Source organism: Nicotiana attenuata, chromosome 7 (genome assembly GCF_001879085.1).
Source record: "Nicotiana attenuata strain UT chromosome 7, NIATTr2, whole genome shotgun sequence".
In the NCBI taxonomy this organism is placed as follows: domain Eukaryota; kingdom Viridiplantae; phylum Streptophyta; class Magnoliopsida; order Solanales; family Solanaceae; genus Nicotiana; species Nicotiana attenuata.
This window is the reverse complement of record NC_031995.1, coordinates 87,152,120-87,161,101: the sequence shown is the minus strand read 5'-3', so window position 1 is coordinate 87,161,101 and position 8,982 is coordinate 87,152,120.

Sequence of the window (8,982 nt, the reverse complement as noted above, 5' to 3'; positions counted from 1 at the left end):
TCGAGTAGTTTTTTTTTTGTTGTGCTTTTTACTCTTTTGGGTGTTTATACCAAACCAATAGATATATGACATGTGTCTTGCATATGGACTTCAATTATTTAACTTCAATTATTTAACCATGTTAAATTACATGCATTCTCATCTAATTAAATTAATTAACGATAGTGAGTTAATATAGTTTGGTGTAAACACCCGGTGTGGGTAAGTATTTACCCTCATTATTGTGTGAGTATTTTCTTTTCATATGATATCGCGGTATTTTGTTTCTTCTCCAGGTACTAGGTTTGGCTAATTGGCTTCTTAATATGGATGTATATGTTACTCTTTGATGATCTATCTACTTCATTTTAATTTTACCTAACTATGCTGCATATTTTTTAAACTTTTCTTTCTTCGTTTAACTAACTCTTTTGAACTTCTCCGATGGGCCGGGGATCCTTCTTACAGGGGCAGCAGCCAGCAATGGAGAGTGGAAGGATGACTTTGCAATATTTGAGCTTAGATGGAACCAGGAAAGAAAGAGAAGTGAGAATTAACGTAAGGATAAAAGTATTATTTTCTGTATAGCGGTAGGGATAAATTTGGCCGGATAGTATAACAGAGGTTAAATTTAGAAAATATCCAAAAGTAGAAGAGTATATTTGACCCTTTTTCCCTTGAAAATTTAAGAAAAAAAATTATATTTTTATTCTACTGTTATAGGAGTTGTTTGAGTTTGAGTATATAATTGGAGAAAAATTCTTCGTTATATTTTGTTTTGTTTTCTCGTTGAGGTAAATCATTGGTCAATTTATTTCTTTACATAAGCTTATCTCCAACTTTTCATGCAACCGGTATCAAATTCATGTTAATAGATTTCTTTTTATATTTAGTATCGCTAAAATTAATATAATATCATAAAATACAAATTTGTATCCCATATATATATAAGAGAAAGTTAAAAGCTGCGTTTAATTTTATTTGCAGCGGAAAACTTCTTGGTAGTTGATAAGGAGGGATTTACTAAGGGCCTATCCAGTACAAATCCCAATTAATTAGGTTAGTAAGATACAATAATAATGGTGCGGTTGGAGAATATGCAAAAAATAAGATTGGTTAAAGAGTATTTTTCCCTTAATAATTCATTGAATGCTCTTGAGGTACATATTTGATATTATTTGAATAAAAATATGAGAATGTCAATAAAATTATAATATAATCAATTTTAAGGACCGCGCGAAGAGCGGGTAAAATAACTAGTTGAATAGTAATTTCGAAAACCTATTGGAGTTGAATGTCGAATTTTAGCCTATTATTTTTGGGTTAGATGGTTGTAAATTGAAATATGAGCTATAAAACTGAAAAGTAGGGAGCCTAGTGTTTTTATGTGAAATTTTTCCTTAATTATTTTATTTTTAATTTTATGAAGGAGTATCATTAAGGATAAAATAGAAGTTTCTTTATTTTTTAAAATAAATGAAAAAAAATAAGACATATAAGTTAAAAAATTACTATAATAAATATGAAATATGATATCTTTAAAAGAATAAATGAAAAAGAAAAATATGACATATTAGTTAAAATTGGGTACATTCTTTTTGTTTTTCAGAATAAAAAAATACTCCTAATGACTCAAGGAGACAAGGATGGTTTATACGTAATTATTATTTTTCCGAAACCTTTTCGGAAGATGAAACCATAGGCGCAGAAACAAATTAAATAGACTCATCAAGTCATTCTGTGTCACACTCTTTTCGTCGGACGAAATCAAATCGCTCAGCTTCTCTTCCCCACAGCATATCAAATCGTATGTTCTCAATTCCACTATTTTCACATCTCCTTTTTTCACACACCACCCCGAAAGGATAGTGTATGAGAAAGTTTTTTCAATTTAAGTGACATTATTCGAAATGAGATTATTTAATTATCAGAGTCGCCACTTGGGATGATTCATTTGGTGTCCCAAGTCACCGGTTTATTTTGTGTGACGACCCAACCCGTCGTCACGTGTGTTACCGCCCCGTTTCCCCCATTTTCTATTTCTTTATGTTTCGGTATCAGTATTAGATTTGTTGGAGTTGATTTGAATTGGTTATAGAAGGAAATGAGACACTTAGTCTCTTTAAGGAAGAGTCGTTTTGGAAAAGTCAACCGGACGTTGGCTTTTGTGTTAGAGGGCTCGGATATGAATTCTGATGATTTGGTTAGCTTCGGGGGATGATTTGTGACTTAGGAGTGTGATCAAAAATGATTTTGGAGGCCCGGAGTAGAATTAGGCTTGAATTGGCAAAGTTAGGATTTTGGCGAATTCCGGTCGATAGGTGAGATTTTGATCCGGGGGTCGGAATGAAATTCCGAGAGTTGCAGTAGCTTCGTTAGGTGATTTGGGACGTGTGTGCAAAATTTCAGGTCATTCGGAGGTGTTTTGGTTGGGTTTTTGATCGAATGCGTGTTTCGAAAGTTTTGGAAGAACTTAGGCTTGAATTCGACGAGAAATGATGGTTTTAGTGTTGTTTGAGGTGTTTTGATGAATGGAGCAAGTTTGAATAAGGTATTGGATCATGTTTGTATTTTTGGTTGAGGTCCCGGGGGCCTCGGGGTGATTTCTGATGCCTAATGGGAAGTTTTGAACTTAAGAGATGGCAGAACCTGTGCTGCTTCTGGTATTTTCGCTTCAGCGGAAAACGGGACAGCAGAAGCGATGCACGAACCGCAGAAGCGACAGGAATCGCAGGTGCGGAGGGGCTGACCGCATCTGCGGAGTCGCAGATGCGACAAAAGGACTGCAGATGCGGAATTTTGGATTTTAAGGAGAGTTCCGCAGGAGCGAAAAAAGACCGCAGATGCGGTAGTCGCAGAAGCGGAAAAATGACCGCAGAAGCGGAAACAACTGCTCAGAAGATGGTTTTTAATTCCTTCGCGAAATTTTTAAAGAACACATATTTTAACTTCGGACTTGGGGTGATCTTGAGCGATTTTGAATAGGAAATTCAAGGACTTCGATCAGGTAAGCATTCTTGGACTTAGAACACGATTTTATCATGCAAATACATGAAATTACACTGAAAACTCAAGGAATTAAGGTCAAAAATGGTGGTTTAGGGCTTGAAACCTAAGAGAACAAAAATGGGAATTTGAGGGGTCATTTGGACTCCGATTTTGGTGTTCTTTATATGTATAGACTCGTGGCGAGATAAGGAATCCGGTGATGTGAATTTTATAATTTTTCGAGAAGTGGGACCGGGGCTCGGGTTTTGCCAACTTCGTGATTTTCGATATTTTTCGAGTCTTTTCGATTGAGTTATATTCCCTTAGCATATTGTGACGTATTCATTGTGGGTTTGGTCAGATTCGACGCACGATGAGGTGAATTCGAAAGGCAAGGGCATAGCAAGCTAGGACTTTGGCCAGCTTGAGGTTAGTAAATATTAAACTCAGTTCTGGTATTTAACACTGTGTTTAGAAACTCAGCCATTTTTCTTAAATTAGAAACTAAGTAATAATTTTAAATGAAGTTTGGGCTGAATATTTTTATACTATTATGTGATTTTTGGACTGAGTATGGGATCGGGCTGCACACCGTAGTGGTATAATAATAATAATATTGATATGAGGCCAAGGGCCTATTTGATGCCACGAGATGGCTTATTATTGCGCTTGGGCCGTAAGGGGCCCCTCCCGTAGTCTGCACACCCCCAGTGAGCGCCGTCGACGTTAAATAAATGGAGCGGGCTGCACGCCGCAGCGGGGTACTGGAGGTACCGGTTTATGTGTTGCATTGCATATTTAATTGTCATTTATCCTTCATCTGTTGTGGTGTTTATTATAATTGTATTCGCTGTTTATTGTATTTTTAGCTTTACTTTGTGTTTATTTAGGATTTCTTATCCTCAGACTTTATTTATATTTATTACTTTCTGAGTTGGAAGTACTCACAATACTCCCTGCACCTTGTGTGCAGATTCAGGTACACCACAGGGTGAGTGAGGACTTGTTTAGCTGAGCAGCATTATCCGGGAGTATCGAGGTAGCTGCATGGCGTTCGCAGCCTTGATCTCTCCCATCTACTTTATCCTTTTATTCATATTTTTCTTTAGACAGACTTGTGTTAGGTGAATATTCTGTATTAGAGGCTCATGTTCGTGACACTAGATTCTGTGGGCTAATTAGTACTTTTAGTATTTTATTTTGGGATTTTCGAGTGTTAGAGATTATTTCAGAAATTCCGCATTAAATTGGTATTTTTAGCAGTGAATATTTATTTATCTATTGAGATTAATTGGCTAAGGTTGTGTAAATGGTCGGGCTTGCCTAGCAATGTGTTGGGCGCCATCATGACCGGGGTTTGGGTCGTGATAAGGCGGTATCGGAGCCTAGGTTACTTGGTCTCGCGAGTCATGAGCCGGTTTAGTAGAGTCTCGTGGATCGGTACGGAGACGTCTGTACTTATCCTCGAGAGGCTGCAGAACCTTTAGGAAATTCTTCATATTCTTGAAACTCTTGACGTGCGGTTTTGTTGAACTGTGAACTAAATCCTTGCTATTCTATTCTCTCACAGATGGTGAGAACACGAGCTACCGGACGTGACGGACGACCACCAGTGCCACCTACTGAGGCCGCCAGAGGCCGTGGACGCGGGCGTGGTCGTGGCAGGGGTAGAGTAGCCGGGGCAGCTCCGATAATTGCCCAGTTCAGGATCAGGTTCCAGCTGTGGAGATCCCAGCAGCACCTGCTCAGGCACCAACTGTGCCTATTGTGATTCCGGGTCTTCAGGAGACCTTGGCACAGATCTTGACGGTCTGTACTGGATTGGCTCAGGCAGTTTCAGCTACCACAGCAGCTACTTCGCAGACCGGGGGAGGTAATCAGACCCCCGATGTCCGCACACCTGCGTAGGGAGTGCACGGGGTGCAGGGGCTACAGACACCGGAGGCACTTCCAGCTCAGCAGATTGTTCCAGCTCAGGGTTTTGTAGTTCCAGCTATGCCAGACGATGAGCAGCGTCGTCTCGAGAGGTTTGGTAGACTCCAGCCTCCGACTTTCGGTGGAGCTGAGGCGAGGATGCCCAAAGTTTTCTTGACAGATGCCAGCGTATGCTCCGTACGGCGGGGATCCTTGAGTCGAGTGGTGTGGCATTTACTACATTTCAGTTCACAGGGGCTGCTCTTACTTGGTGGGAGGATTTTGAGAGGCGTAGGCGTACCGGTGCAGCACCTCTGACTTGGCAGCAGTTCTCAGCTCTTTTTCTGGAGAAGTATATACCTCAATCCCGCAGGGAAGAGTTACGTAGGCAGTTCGAGTGGTTGACACATGGGGACATGACAGTGACTCAGTACGAGATGAGGTTTTCCCAGCTGGCTCGTCATGCTACTTGGATGGTTCCAACAGATCGCGAGAGGATCAGGAGATTTGTGGATGGTCTTAATTACCATCTCCGTATTCTGATGACTAGAGAGAAAGAGTACTGGGTGCTACATTTGAGGAGGTGGTAGACATTGCTCGTGAGATTGAGTCAGTTCGCCGTAGAGAGCGAGAGGAGAGGGAGGCTAAGATGCCTCGTGGATCGGGCAGTTACAGTGGTGCTCCATCGAGAGGTCAGTTTCAGCAGGGTAGAGGTCGTTCATTCAGGCCTGCTCAGTCGGCTCGTCCAGAGTATCGTGGAGGATCTTGAGGCCGTGGTCACCATGGGCCCCAGCAGGGTCAGTCTTCACTTAGTGCCCTCCCAGTTCAGAGTTCATCTCATGCTACATCAGTTCAGGGTTCTTCTGCGCCGAGTGCATCTGCCAGTCACTCCGGTGCGAGAGGTTTTCATCAATCTCCATCTCCAGTACCAGGCAGCTGCTATGACTGCGGAGAGTTGGGTCATTTTAGGAGGCAGTGCCCTCGCCTTCGTGGCAGACAGCATCACTAGAGGGGTCAGCCCTCGACTTCTGCTCCAGTCACTTCATCACCCGCCCAGTCAGCTAAGGGTGGAGATCAGGCAGCCAGGGGCCGTCCCAGAGGTGGAGATCGATCGGGCGGTGGTCAGGCTCGTTGCTACGCTATGCTGGGCAGGACAGACGCTATTGCCTCAGACGCTGTCATTACATGTATTATTTCAGTCTGTCACAGAGACGCCTCAGTGTTATTTGATCCCGGTTCTACCTATTCATATGTATCTTCGTATTTTGCTCATCATTTGGGTATGACCCGAGGGTGTCTTGCCTTACCTGTTCATGTGTTTACCCCAGTGGGCGACACTATTATTGTGGACCATGTATACCGGTCGTGTTTGGTGACTATTGGGGGTCTGGAGACCCGAGTTGATTTATTGCTATTGAGCATGGTAGACTTCGATATTATCTTGGGCATGGACTGGTTATCTCCGTGTCATGCTATTCTAGACTGTTATGCTAAGATAGTCACCTTGGCTATGCCGGGCGTACCGCGGATCGAGTGGCGTGGTGTGACTGATTATATTCCTGGCAGAGTTATTTCTTTCTTAAAGGCCCAGTGTATGGTTGGGAAGGGTTGTCTTTCCTATTTGGCGTTTGTGAGAGATGTGGGAGCTGAGACTCCTAGTATTGAGTCTGTCCCTGTTGTGAGGGAGTTTCCCGATGTGTTTCCTGCAGACCTGTCGGGCATGCCGCCGGACAGGGATATTGATTTCGGTATTGATCTGGTGCCGGGCACTCAGCCCATCTCTATTCCACCATATCGTATGGCACTAGCGGAGCTGAAAGAGTTGAAGGAGCAGCTTCAGGAGCTCCTGGATAAGGGGTTTATTCGGCCTAGTGTGTCACATTGGGGTGCACCAGTTCTATTTGTGAAGAAGAAGGATGGCACAATGAGAATGTGCATCGATTATAGGCAGTTGAACAAGGTAACAATTAAGAACAAGTATCCCTTACCTCGCATTGATGATTTATTTGACCAGCTCCAGGGAGTGAGGGTGTTCTCAAAAATTGATCTCCGTTTGGGTTACCACCAGTTGAAAATCAGGGACTCAGATATTCATAAGACTGCTTTCAGGACTAGATATGGTCACTATGAATTTCTTGTCATGTCTTTCGGGCTGACTATTGCCCCAACAGCTTTCATGCACCTGATGAACAGTGTGTTCCGGCCTTACCTGGATTCATTTGTCATAGTGTTCATTGATGACATACTGGTATACTCGCACAGTCAGGAGGAGCATGCGCAACATTTGAGGGTTGTATTGCAGAGATTAAGGGAGGAGAGGCTTTATGCAAAGTTCTCCAAATGTGAGTTCTGGCTCGGTTCAGTGGCTTTCTTGGGACATGTGGTGTCCAGTGAGGGTATTCAGGTTGACCCAAAGAAGATAGAGGCGGTGCAGAGTTGGCCTAGACCGACCTCAGCCACAGAGATTCGCAGCTTCCTAGGGTTGGCAGGTTATTATCGCCGGTTTGTTCAGGGATTTTTCTCTATTGCATCGCCCTTGACTAAGTTGACTCAGAAGGGTGTCTCATTTGTATGGTCGGATGAGTGTGAGGAGAGCTTTCAGAAGCTCAAGACAGCGTTGACCACAGCCCCAGTGTTAGTTTTTCCATTAGCTTCAGGCTCTTATACGGTATATTGCGATGCTTCGAGAGCTGGGATTGGTTGTGTTTTGATGCAGGAGGGTAGAGTTATTGCGTATGCTTCTCGTCAGTTGAAGCCCCATGAGAAGAACTACCCCGTTCATGATTTGGAGCTAGCAGCTATAGTTCATGCAATGAAGATTTGGAGGCATTACTTGTATGGAGTATCCTGTGAGGTATTCACTGATCATCGCAGTCTTCAGCACTTGTTCAAGCAAAAGGATCTTAACTTGAGGCAGCGTAGATGGTTAGAGTTACTTAAGGATTATGACATTACTATTCTGTATCACCCGGGGAAGGCCAATGTAGTGGCCGACGCTCTGAGTCGGAAGTCGGTGAGTATGGGGAGCTTGGCATACATTCCAGTTGAGGAGAGGCCATTGGCAGTTGATGTTCCGGCCTTGGCCAACCGATTTGTGAGACTAGATATTTCAGAGCCCAGTCGAGTGTTGGCTTGTGTGGTTTCTCGGTCTTCCTTGTATGACCGTATCAGGGAGTGTCAGCATGAGGATCCGCATTTGCTTGTCCTTAAGGACAGGGTGCAACATGATAATGCCAGGGACGTGACCATTGGAGATGATGGTGTGTTGAGGATGCAGGGCCGGATTTGCATGCCCAAGGAAGATGGGCTTCGGGAGTTGATATTAGAGGAGGCCCATAGCTCGCGGTATTCCATTTATCCGGGTGCCGCAAAGATGTATCAGGATCTTAGATAGCATTATTGGTGGCGGAGGATGAAGAGAGATATTGTGGAGCATGTAGCTCGGTGTCTTAATTGTCAGCAGGTGAAATATGAGCATCAGAGACCGGGTGGCTTGCATCAGCAGATGGTTATTCCTGAGTGGAAGTGGGAGAGGATCACGATGGATTTTGTTACCGGACTCCCACGGACTCTGAAGAAATTTGATGCTATTTGGGTGATTGTAGATAGACTGACCAAGTCCGCGCACTTCATTCCGGTTTGTACCACTTATTCTTCAGAACGGCTAGCAGAGATTTATATTCGGGAGATAGTTCGATTGCATGGTGTCCCAGTTTCCATCATATCAGATCGGGGCACTCAGTTCACCTCTCAGTTTTGGCAGGCTGTTCAGCGAGAGTTGGGTACTCAGGTGCAGTTGAGCACAGCTTTTCACCCTCAGACGAACGGGCAGTCCGAGCGCACCATACAGATATTGGAGGATATGTTACGTGCCTGTGTTATTGATTTTGGAGGATCATGGGATCGGTTTCTACCGCTTGCAGAGTTTGCTTACAACAATAGCTATCAGTCCAGCATTCAGATGNCATGTTTGTGTTTTTGGTTGAGGTCCCGGGGGCCTCGGGGTGATTTCGGATGCCTAACGGGAAGTTTTGAACTTAAGAGATTGCAGAACTGTGCTGCTTCTGGTATTTTCGCTTCTACGGAAATGGGACCGCAGAA